Raw genomic sequence first — 10,628 nt, forward strand, 5'->3', positions numbered from 1 at the left:
AAGATAAAGATATTTATAGAACACATACATAATACATTAATATGTATAGTTGCCGTATGACCAGACAATTCAAGTTAATTAGGATAACTATTTGTGGAGATATGCCAGTTATAGCCATCTGTAGAGAAGCATGTGAAGGAAGTTAAGATATATGAATACTAAAATGTTAAAGTATTTAATGAAAATCAATTTAGATATTGCCAGAGTATACTGAATCACATATTTTAATAGAAAACTCTTCCAGATGTGCTTTCTCACATTTACCCATTCATCATTTGGGTTGATATCCGCAGGTTTCATTAGACTGAAAGCAAAAACACATATTAAGTTTAAAATCAACTAAAATGTGAGATAGAAGTATATGGATGATACATAAAGGAAGTAGAAAACTAGAAAGTACCTTTTAGAAAATACTTGAACACAAATAGGGCAAGCTGCGTCGTTGCTTAGTGTAGTACTAGCATCTTCGCGGCCTTTGAATCTCATTAAGGAAAATAAGTTGTGGCTCATGTCATTCACTAATTGAAAGAAAGTGTAATTGACTACAGTCTATAAAATTATAAGTTTAGGATACACAAGAGATGGCCACATGTGATAGAATATCTCGTCCTTCTAGCTCCCTCCAGCACGCGTTACACCTCATTGCAGTGTACATGATGATCTTCAGATGATTTGATGCACCTTAGTCCTTAATAATACCTAATGATAAAGATCATCATCTGAATATGAGAAGTTTGCAGTTTTTCTATGCGTAGTGCAAAGCTCAATGAAGCCCAAAAACAGTGACTATAGCTACGAACAAAGCCATTTGATCAATTGTGATTACCATCAAAGATGAGTACCTAAAAGCCATATGCACACTAATATACTTCGATCATCTTCTGAATTAAATATGTAGAACCTTAAACTACACGTTCAAGATTTAGTATTAGGCGATTAGTAATTTCACTTCGTTTCTTAACTTTTCTTCCAAGACAATATGTGATATGATGAATAACTATAGACAAACAAAAACTTATGACATGAAATAGAAAAAGAAGACCGGAAATTCACTACCTTTAATTTCGGAAATACCTATATATCAGTGTAGTCGTGAATCAGTCTTGAAGCTCAACTCGAAATGACTAGAACAATGTACAAAACAATCATAGCTTCAAAAACGATCGGATTACGATCAAGCATGAAATTATTCAAAAGCAACAAGTTATAACATAAATTGAAACTAATTGACATGATACGAGAAGCTTGAATCAGTGAATTCGAAATTTTGAGGCTATAAAACATGCTGATCTTGTTGATTTTGTTATCGCAAACTCGATGAAATATTTATATTAGAGCCATATGAAATATTATTCTTTGCAAAACCCAAAATAGAAAAGAAATTAGAGCCCAAATCAAGGAATTGATCAACATATTGAGTTTTAGACAACCTCATGAAAGGAACATGATCAAATAAAATGATTCAGTGAGTCAACTGATCGTTTTCCCCCGTTGAAACTTTTAGAGACCTAATGAATATAAAAATGATGAATATCCTTTCAGTGACCTACGTCATGAGACAACATTTGTTACAGCCCCCTTCGATCATGGCTTGTGCTTATATCTCTCAGGAATTCGTTTCCTAGCCCGATAATGATCTCGATTCCCGATCCTTTGAACGCTTAGAGAGCTTCATGATCGGCGTCGTAGATTGCGAGAAAAAAGGAGTGGTGATGATATTAGGGTTTTTTTGGTTATTGATCAGTGAGATAGAAGAACAATGGAAATAAAGCAGAGGATAAAATGGCGGCCTTTCAAACTTTTGGGATTTTCATTTCCCCCCATGCTGAGAAAAGAAGAAAACGCATGTTTCATTAAATAAAATATAAAGCGACATCTCTAAATGACACTCAATTTAACATTGGTGCCCTCCGTGTTTTAACTATTTTTATTGGCCACTAATTTTAGGGCGAGCAAAAATGCGTGTCCTCTATCTTTCATTTTTTTTTAAATGGACGTTAATTTTAGGACACACAAAAAATACGTACCGTAAATCACCGCGTGTCATTAAAGGGCAGTTTTCTAGTAGTGCATGAAGAAAGATTCCTTCCTTCATGCTAAAAAATGTGATAGTTGTCAAAGACATAGCAACATCTTACATCAACCACCAGAACCTCTACATCCTATCATCTCCCCTTGGCCATTTATGAAGTGGGAGATGGATATAGTGGGCAAATTGTCGGTAGTTCCTGGAGGAAAGGTCTTCATGCTAGTAATGACCGACTACTTCTCAAAGTGGATAGGAGTCGAAGCTTTTGTCCAGGTAAGAGACAAAGAGGTAGTCTCATTTATTAAGCCCGATATCTGGACCAGGTTCAAGATCCCTACCAAAATCAGATGCGAAAATGGATCCCAGTTCATAAGAAAAAGGACAAGAGACTTTTGCACAAGTTAAGGAATCAAGATGGTAATGTCCACTCTTGTTCACCCTCAAGCCAAAGGTCAAGTAGAATCTAGCAACAAAATCATAGTCAATAAATTGAAGAGAAGGTTGGAAATAAAGAAAGGAAGATGGGAAGAACTTCCTTTCATATTATGGGCAGATAGGACCACTCCAAAAGTGACCACAAGCCAAACACCATATTCTTTGGTGTTTGGAGCAGAAACAATAATCCTCAATAAAGTGATGATCCCAATGGCAAGATACCTATTTCAAAGTTAAGTAAACAAGGATAGGATCCTACCACAAGATCTTGACTCTATTAATGAAATCAAGGATCTTGCCAAGATCCTCATCGCTTCTCATCAATAGAGAATCACCAAGGCATACAACAAAAATATATAAGTCAGAAGATTCCAAACAGGAGACTTCGTACTAAGGAAAACATTCCAAAATACCAAGGATCCTAGTGCAGGTAACCTGGTACCTAAGTGGGAGGGACCGTATCTCATAGATGCTAAAGCAGGAAAGGGGGCATATTGGCTAGCTACCCTTAATGGGGATGTCTTTCCAAGATCTTGGAATGCTACACATCTTAAAGCTTATTTTATGTAAGTAAGAGTAGTCATTTTTCAACACACTCAAGGTACACATACTCTATACCTTTTACTCTTTATTTTTATTACTATTTGCTCTCTTCAAATACTATTACTAACATAATCATTGGAGGGGAGTTAGCTGGACTAACACCCACCCCTAGCTAATGTTTTCTATGCGCAGTAACACAAGCATCCTAACACACACACATCCGAGCGCACAAGGATCCCGACTCACAGGGATCCTGACATACAAGGATCTTGACGTTTGAAGATCCTGGAACTTGAGATTCCTATAGCTACAATGTTCTATAATTTTTTATACAACTAAGAATAAAGATTGATCATCTCTCCTACGAATAAGAGTACTTAATCCCCTATAAGGTTTAACAAGTAAATTACCTCTTTCATGCAAATTAAGGTTTCTACACCTCGCTTGGAGTCATGTTATCTAACTATGGGATGTGAATAAGGGGATCATTTCACATTGCAGTGACTTGGTAACCCTCTTATTTCTGAACATAAGTTAAGATCCTAAAGTTAAAATCCAACGTTTATAACATTTTCATGTTATCTCAAGTTGGGATCTACCCTATAAAATACACAAGGTTTATAACATTTTCATGTTATCTTAAGTCGGGATCTTCCCCATAAAATACACTAGGTTTATAACATATTCATGTTATCTTAAGTTGGGATCTTCCCCAAAAAGTACACGAGGTTTATAATGTTTCCATGTTATCTCAAGCTAGGATCTTCCCCAGGAGGTACCTATGGTTTATAACATTTTCGTGTTATCCCACAGTGGGGATTTTCCCCAATAACTTGATGAGGTTTATGGCACTTAAGTGTTACCTAAAAATGAGATTTCTCCACTGATTTACTAAAGTTTATAGCACTAGCGTGTAATTTAAAATTGGGATTTTCCCCTAAGGCTTTTCAGGAATTGTGATACTAACATATTACTTGAAGATAGGATGTTCCTTAGAAAATATGCAAGATTTGTAGCATTATCATGTTGCAAAAGTTTCCTCAGTTATTTTCCAAGTTGGAGTCATTTCCAATCGATTCCTAAGAAGGGATCCTCCCTAAAGTTTACTAAGTTAAAGACAATCAAGGATCTTCCTTGATGAACAAAGATCCTTCCATATACAGACTTTCAGATCCAATGAAACAAAAAAGAATCCTAACTTTACGTTTCTACTAAAGTAAGTCCTAAATGTCACAAAGTCGGAGGATGACCAGGTTTTATTGATCCTTATTTCTCAAAAGTTGTCTTTCTTATGTGCTGATCGAAGATTTATCATCCTAAATGGATCTCAAATATTTTTGAATACTAAAGGAATTACTAATTGTTTTCAGGTTATTCGGATCCTGAGAGTTCTTGCAAAACCTGAACTCCTTAAGATCCTGATTATAAGGATCCTCGAACATCCTATTGCTACAACCACACAATTCAATCAAGCACACAAATAGAAACATAAAACAATCATAGCATTAAAGGGGTTTCTAGCAACCCCATAAAAAAGGAAAATAACAATATTTCCTAACACCCTTAAAACCAAAAACTACTTAATCTAATTCCATGTACGCCTAGACCGTAGACTAGTCATCATCGCCTGGGATCTTCTCCTGCTCGCTCGCCTTCGGCTACTGCCCTTTAGGTTCCTGACTGGTGTTCGTAGGTGACTGGTGTTCGTAGGTCCATAAGTAAGTTGGGCAAGAGCGGCACGCCACCGTTCTAGGTTCCAAGATCCTGCACTAGCTACATCTTCGTCTAGTATTATCTTGTCTTCCCAGATAACACAACAACACTGGCCTTTTCCTCGGCAATTCCCTCCTCCATCTCTGTGATATGCTTATCTTCCTTATCAGCCTTCTTCTTGCTTAAGAGCTCCACCCTCATCAGGAGGTCCTTATTGATTGCTTTCCGCATTTTCTCATGTTGTTTGATGACTTGTTTGGCTCTTTTAACCCGGATCCTCAACTCAGCATAGACATGGTTAGAGACCTGAAATAACAAAGACATAAGAAATAGAAAAGAGTGAAAATGTAAATGGAAGAAGGATGTTTGCTCTTATATCCCGAGAGAAGGAACCCAACTTCTGGAGTGCATCTTCCGCCCCAAGATTCCCCAAACTCAACTCATTAGATCCCGTATTCTTTCTCTTCTTATATCCTGGAGTCATCGTGATCAAATCCATAAGGGCTCTCATGATAGGAACGGAAGGTAGAGTCTTCTCTTTCTTCACCACCAGTTAACCACTGGATATTGTTGTATCTAAGTAAGAAAGGGTGAAGTGAGCACTAGAACGGATACTCTTGGATCCTAGGCAGAACAACAAAGAGCATAAGAGGTTCGGATACTCGGTATGAAAAAGAAGAAAAAGTTAAGATCTTTACTTTTCGACATGGAGACAGTGGTTGACGAACTCTCTTGAAGCTTGAATTGGCTGATCTTAAATGCACTCCATGACTCAGACAAAGTTAAAAAGATTTTGATCCTTTTTTTTCTGTATCTTCAACGGGAGGGACCAACTCATCGAACTTGAAAGCTACAAAAAATCAAAAAAAGATAAGAAAAGTGAATGTTAAGATCCTTAATGTAAAAATATGAAGTCGTACCCTTCTTTTTCTAGGATTGAGGTAAAAGATTTCCGTCTGGAATCGAGTCACGTCTTACGAAGAAATGTTTTCCTTTCTAACAACCATTATTTTGCTTGGACTTCAAAACAAGAGGAAATCTATCTGTTTTAACCTTCAACGAAAAGCGGGAGTTCCCAAAAGTTGTAAGATCAGAAACATAGTCTAGCTTACTTAGACCAACGAAAAGTTACTTGGAGTGATTCACATGATCAATGCAATAGAGGATCCTCCAAATTGTTGGCATGACTTGAATATATAAGATTTTTGTGATCTCGAAGAATTCAGAAATGATTCCGGAAAAGGGGTAAGAGAGCCCTAGGGTGAAAGGATACTCGGGAAGACAAACCCAAGTAGAAGAAATGATATCAGGCTGAATCCTAGTGTCAAAAGCCCTAAATACGGGTCGAGCAGGAAAAGTTCTAAAACACTTCAACATCTCAATATCATCATTGGTGAAGGTACACGTTTCTTCATAGGACAAGATCTTCTTATCTGTGAAATAATCATTGGTTATAGTAATGATGATTGCTCTAGATCGAGTTGTTTTCTTTCCCATGATCGAAACTTAAAAGGGCCAAAAAGAAAAGGAAACAAGAAAAGTACCTTCAAATGGTATTCGATGAACGTCAGAACTAAGAGCTAAAAGAGTTAGGTAAAACCGAAAGGCTAAGTGTTCTATTTATACAAGGATCACAGAGTGGTAAAAGGTTGATGTGACCTATTCCAATCACTAGAAATTTAACCGTTGAAATTCAAATTTGTTGGATCTACATGCCCAATAATCATTATGGAGTGACATTGCTAATAATATATGATCCTATAGGGTCACACCTTTATCAAGTTGACAAATTTTGTAAATTTATTATTAATATGATTATTAATAAATAATATCAATTCTTGTATTTTAATTAGCGAATAATTATTGTTTTTGTGAAAATAATAATTATAAGAGAGTATTACTAGTTATGATTTCATATGGTATGAATTAATAAGTTATACACAACATTTAGGACTAGTTGTATTTTTTTGTCTTTTACCTAAAGACAAAGTTTATATTTTATAAACTTGGAGTTTATAAAAAATAAAGAATCTTTCTTTCTAAAGAGGCATGGCCAAAATATAATGATGGTGTGGGAGGTTTCTGTTTCAACATTCCACCTTTTGTCTCCCATCCTTTTAAAGACTACCATTACTTTAGATTATTTTATTGGTTAAGCCTTACTTTTCATGGGCTATATAAGAGATGCATGAGGCTTGCATTTTTGCAAGAGTGAACCTCTTCTTCTTCCTCTCTTTTCGCTCTAGAAATGTGGGTTCTTCTTCCTTTCTAACTTTTGAAGTTAGTTTAGTGTTTAGAAGACCTCTTGAGTTGTTCCCTTTAGTGCTTAATTGAGTTAAGAACTTAAAGGCTTTAGATACTCAAGAATGCAAAAAGCAACTAGCATTCCAAGTGCCTTACTCTTGATGGTGGATACTTGTAGCGAAATCATACACTTTGATTTTTGCTATTTTCATCAACACCCCAAAACCAAGTAGGTTCAAAGGCTTCAAAGGTTATCTCTAAAACATCCTATGGTTGTTTTTTTTATTTTATTCTAACCTCTATAAATGGATCCATAATGGTTTGGTTTTGTATGAACTAAAAATAAACTTTTTATTTTTAAAGTCTTCTGTTGCCGATTTTTGTGAAAAACAAACTTTTATCTCGTATCAAAACCCAACAGTGGTATCGGAACCATCTTTTATATGTTAGAATGATTTTTTATATTTGATAAGCTTTGGTTTTTGGAAAAGGATAATGGATTTCTTTTGGTTAAGAAAATCCATATTTTTCTTCTTTGGCAACTTCTTGCTTAAAATTGTTTATTTTTATATATAACCATTTTTCATGCATTTTGGTTATATAAAAGTTGCCTTAGAAAAAACAAAGAGTTTTTTGTTATAAAATTTGATATTTTGTTGTGTATAAACAAGCCATTTGGACCTTTGTGCTGTGTTTGGTTGACATTTATTTATTTATAAGATGTAATAGATAAGTAGGTAATTCTTTCATTTGTTGATTTGATGTAATAAATTAGTTAGACTGGTTGTATTTATTTTAAATGCAACAAGATGAAGAAATGACTACCTTTAAGACCTTTTGAAGTGTCCCTTAAGTCCTTTAGGAAAGACTTAATTATTCTTGTGATGGCTCACAAAAATTATTACTAGACATGGTGTTACACCCCCGAACTGGAACGACGGAAACGTCCGAGGGTGGATGACGTCATTGTACAGTATCATAACGATTGAATATAATTGAAACATAGAAACACAAACATCATACATTGAGAATACAAGTTTACATTGTTTCAAACTTTGTTTGTTCAAAAGTTAAATACAAAATAACTGAAGTGTGATAAACGAAATGTAGTGATGCTTGCCCTCAAACGTTTCGAAGTACCTGATTACTGGTTTCTAAGAATACAAGCAGTTTAGAAAAGTCTCAACAATTAAGTTGGTGAGTTCATAAGCATTTTGTATGAGAAGGATTTGTAACTGTTTCGTGTAAAACGATTTTGTATATTTCTAGAAAATCCGTTATTTACTTTAAAAAAAAAGTTGTAGGTCTTAACCCTGAGATCAAAAATGTAAATATTTGTTTAGTATCCTTTCCTTGTAAAACGATAGTGTATGTTCCCAAAAAAATCCAATATTTTCTTAAATATGAACTGTAGTCTTAGAACCCTAAGACCAAAATGTAAGTAATGATGTACTGGAAAATAGTATGTAGTTTTATCTTTTTTTATAAAGCTATTGAAGCGTAAGTTACCCCGTAAACCAAGTGGGTTTGTTAATACCCTATTGGTGTTATTATAACCATACTAATGCAACTAGTTTCCTGAACGACACGCTTCAGACGTCGGAACTATTTCAACATTTGTCACCCCATACCTGCCGATCTAACTGTAGCTAACAGTTTCGCTGCGGGATTGTCAATCTCGTATATATCTACACACAAGTGTCACGCTCTCCCTCAAAGAGGCTTTAGTTATAATGCAGGTCTTAGTATGTGTACTATGGTAGGTACGGTGAAGTCACCTGTCTCACAACCTTGTATCAACAGATTTACGTGAACTAAGACTCCTTTTTCTTGTAATTGAAATAATTATACCTTTAAATAATTATATGTTTTCTCTAAAATAACCGCGTAGTTTTTGTGACTCCCGAACTATACCAATTATAGTTTTTTGTTTGTTTGTTGAGACTATTTATATAATCTTTTATATAATTATAAAGTTGTTATCTTGTCTAGTGTCAAAATATGAAATCAAAAAATGATATCTTTGGTTGTAAACCACCAAAATAGTAAATAACTATAATGTTACCATTTTTGCTAGAAAATATATCTTTTACTAAAAGTTTCGAAAACCTTGTAGTTTTACAAATCATACATTTCCTTATGATATTTGTAACATGTAATGAGTTATGTGTTTGTTAACATTGCATATCAAAACTAATATATCACAAATATTGTATAAAAGGTAGTGATAATCATAACTTGAGCAAATAATGGTTTATACTTCAATATAAAGAAGTAATATTCAAGTATTTATGTAATAAACCAAATTTGACTTGTATTCTCCCTCCTAAAAACATGAAAATCTCGAAAAAATGGGGGTATGAACTCACCTTGAGTGGATTTGTGGGTTGATTGAGAAGATGGTGTGAAGATTTCCATGCTAACACTTGAATGGTTTGATGAACTTCCTTGGAGATGTTATTATCCTAAAGGTTTTTAGCACATAATAATATGTGTAAACATAATGAAACTAATGTATTTGTGTGAAAAACAATAGATTAGCGAGATAAACTTACCAAAACTCTAGGAATAGCGTGAAAATTTAAACCACTTTGAAGCTTGGACTTGATTCTTGAAAGAAAAGAGAAGTTAACAGAAAATAGAATGGAAGAATGGTGTGGTTTATGGAATGAAATTGTCCTTAAGATAAGGCGGTAAAATGATGGGATGTTTACCTGGTAATCTCTTGAGTATTAGCTTGGTTATATGTTGGATATTAATTCTTATGGGAAACTGTTGAAACATCAAGTCTAGAAGTCAACTCCTTTATCTTTTTATACCACCAAAATCACCTTTGGAAGGGTCAAAGTGGTGTTTTCAGCCATGCATGACCGAAATCACCTTATTCCTTTTGTGATTTCGGTCCTAACCCCCCCCCCCCCACACACACACACACACAAAATATGTTTTCGGTCTTATTGTGGTCTATGGGAGTGTTTCTGGCTTTGGTATCACCCACTAAGGATGTTTTCGGCCTGGTGGTTTGGATTTAAGGAGATTTCGGTCTTGATGCTTCATGGGAGGGTGATTTCGGCCTTAGGAGGACCGAAATCCCATTCTTTATGGGGCTTTATCTTGTTGACTTGTCAAACCTTAACTACGACATGGTTTCTCAAAGTATCTATATATCTATATATATATATATATATATATATATATATATATATATATATATATATATATATATATTAGTTTATAAAAATGAAGCCTTCTTGGTTATCAATGATTTATTGCAACGTATATACGTTGTGAATTCATTTACTCACAGTTACAATCTAGACCTTGCTTGATCCAAAAATTTCTAGTTGTCGCATCATCCCCCCGTTAGAGAGAATTTCGTCCCGAAATTTGCATCTTCAACGTGTCCTTGCAAGTATCAAAAAAGTTGTGGGTATTTCTGTTTCATTTGATCTTTGTGTTCCTAAGTAAATTCGGGACCTCATTTGACGTTTCAGCGGACCTTTACTATGGTTATGCGGCTCTGCTTCATCCTTTTCACCTATCTGTTCATTATTTCTACAAGTTCCTCGACGAAGTGGAGATTCTCGTTCACTTCAATCTCATCAAGAGGGATGACGAGAGTTTTGTCGGATAGACATTTCTTTAGATTTGAGATGTGGAAATT

Source organism: Lactuca saligna, chromosome 5 (genome assembly GCF_052625555.1).
Source record: "Lactuca saligna cultivar CGN05327 chromosome 5, ASM5262555v1, whole genome shotgun sequence".
In the NCBI taxonomy this organism is placed as follows: domain Eukaryota; kingdom Viridiplantae; phylum Streptophyta; class Magnoliopsida; order Asterales; family Asteraceae; genus Lactuca; species Lactuca saligna.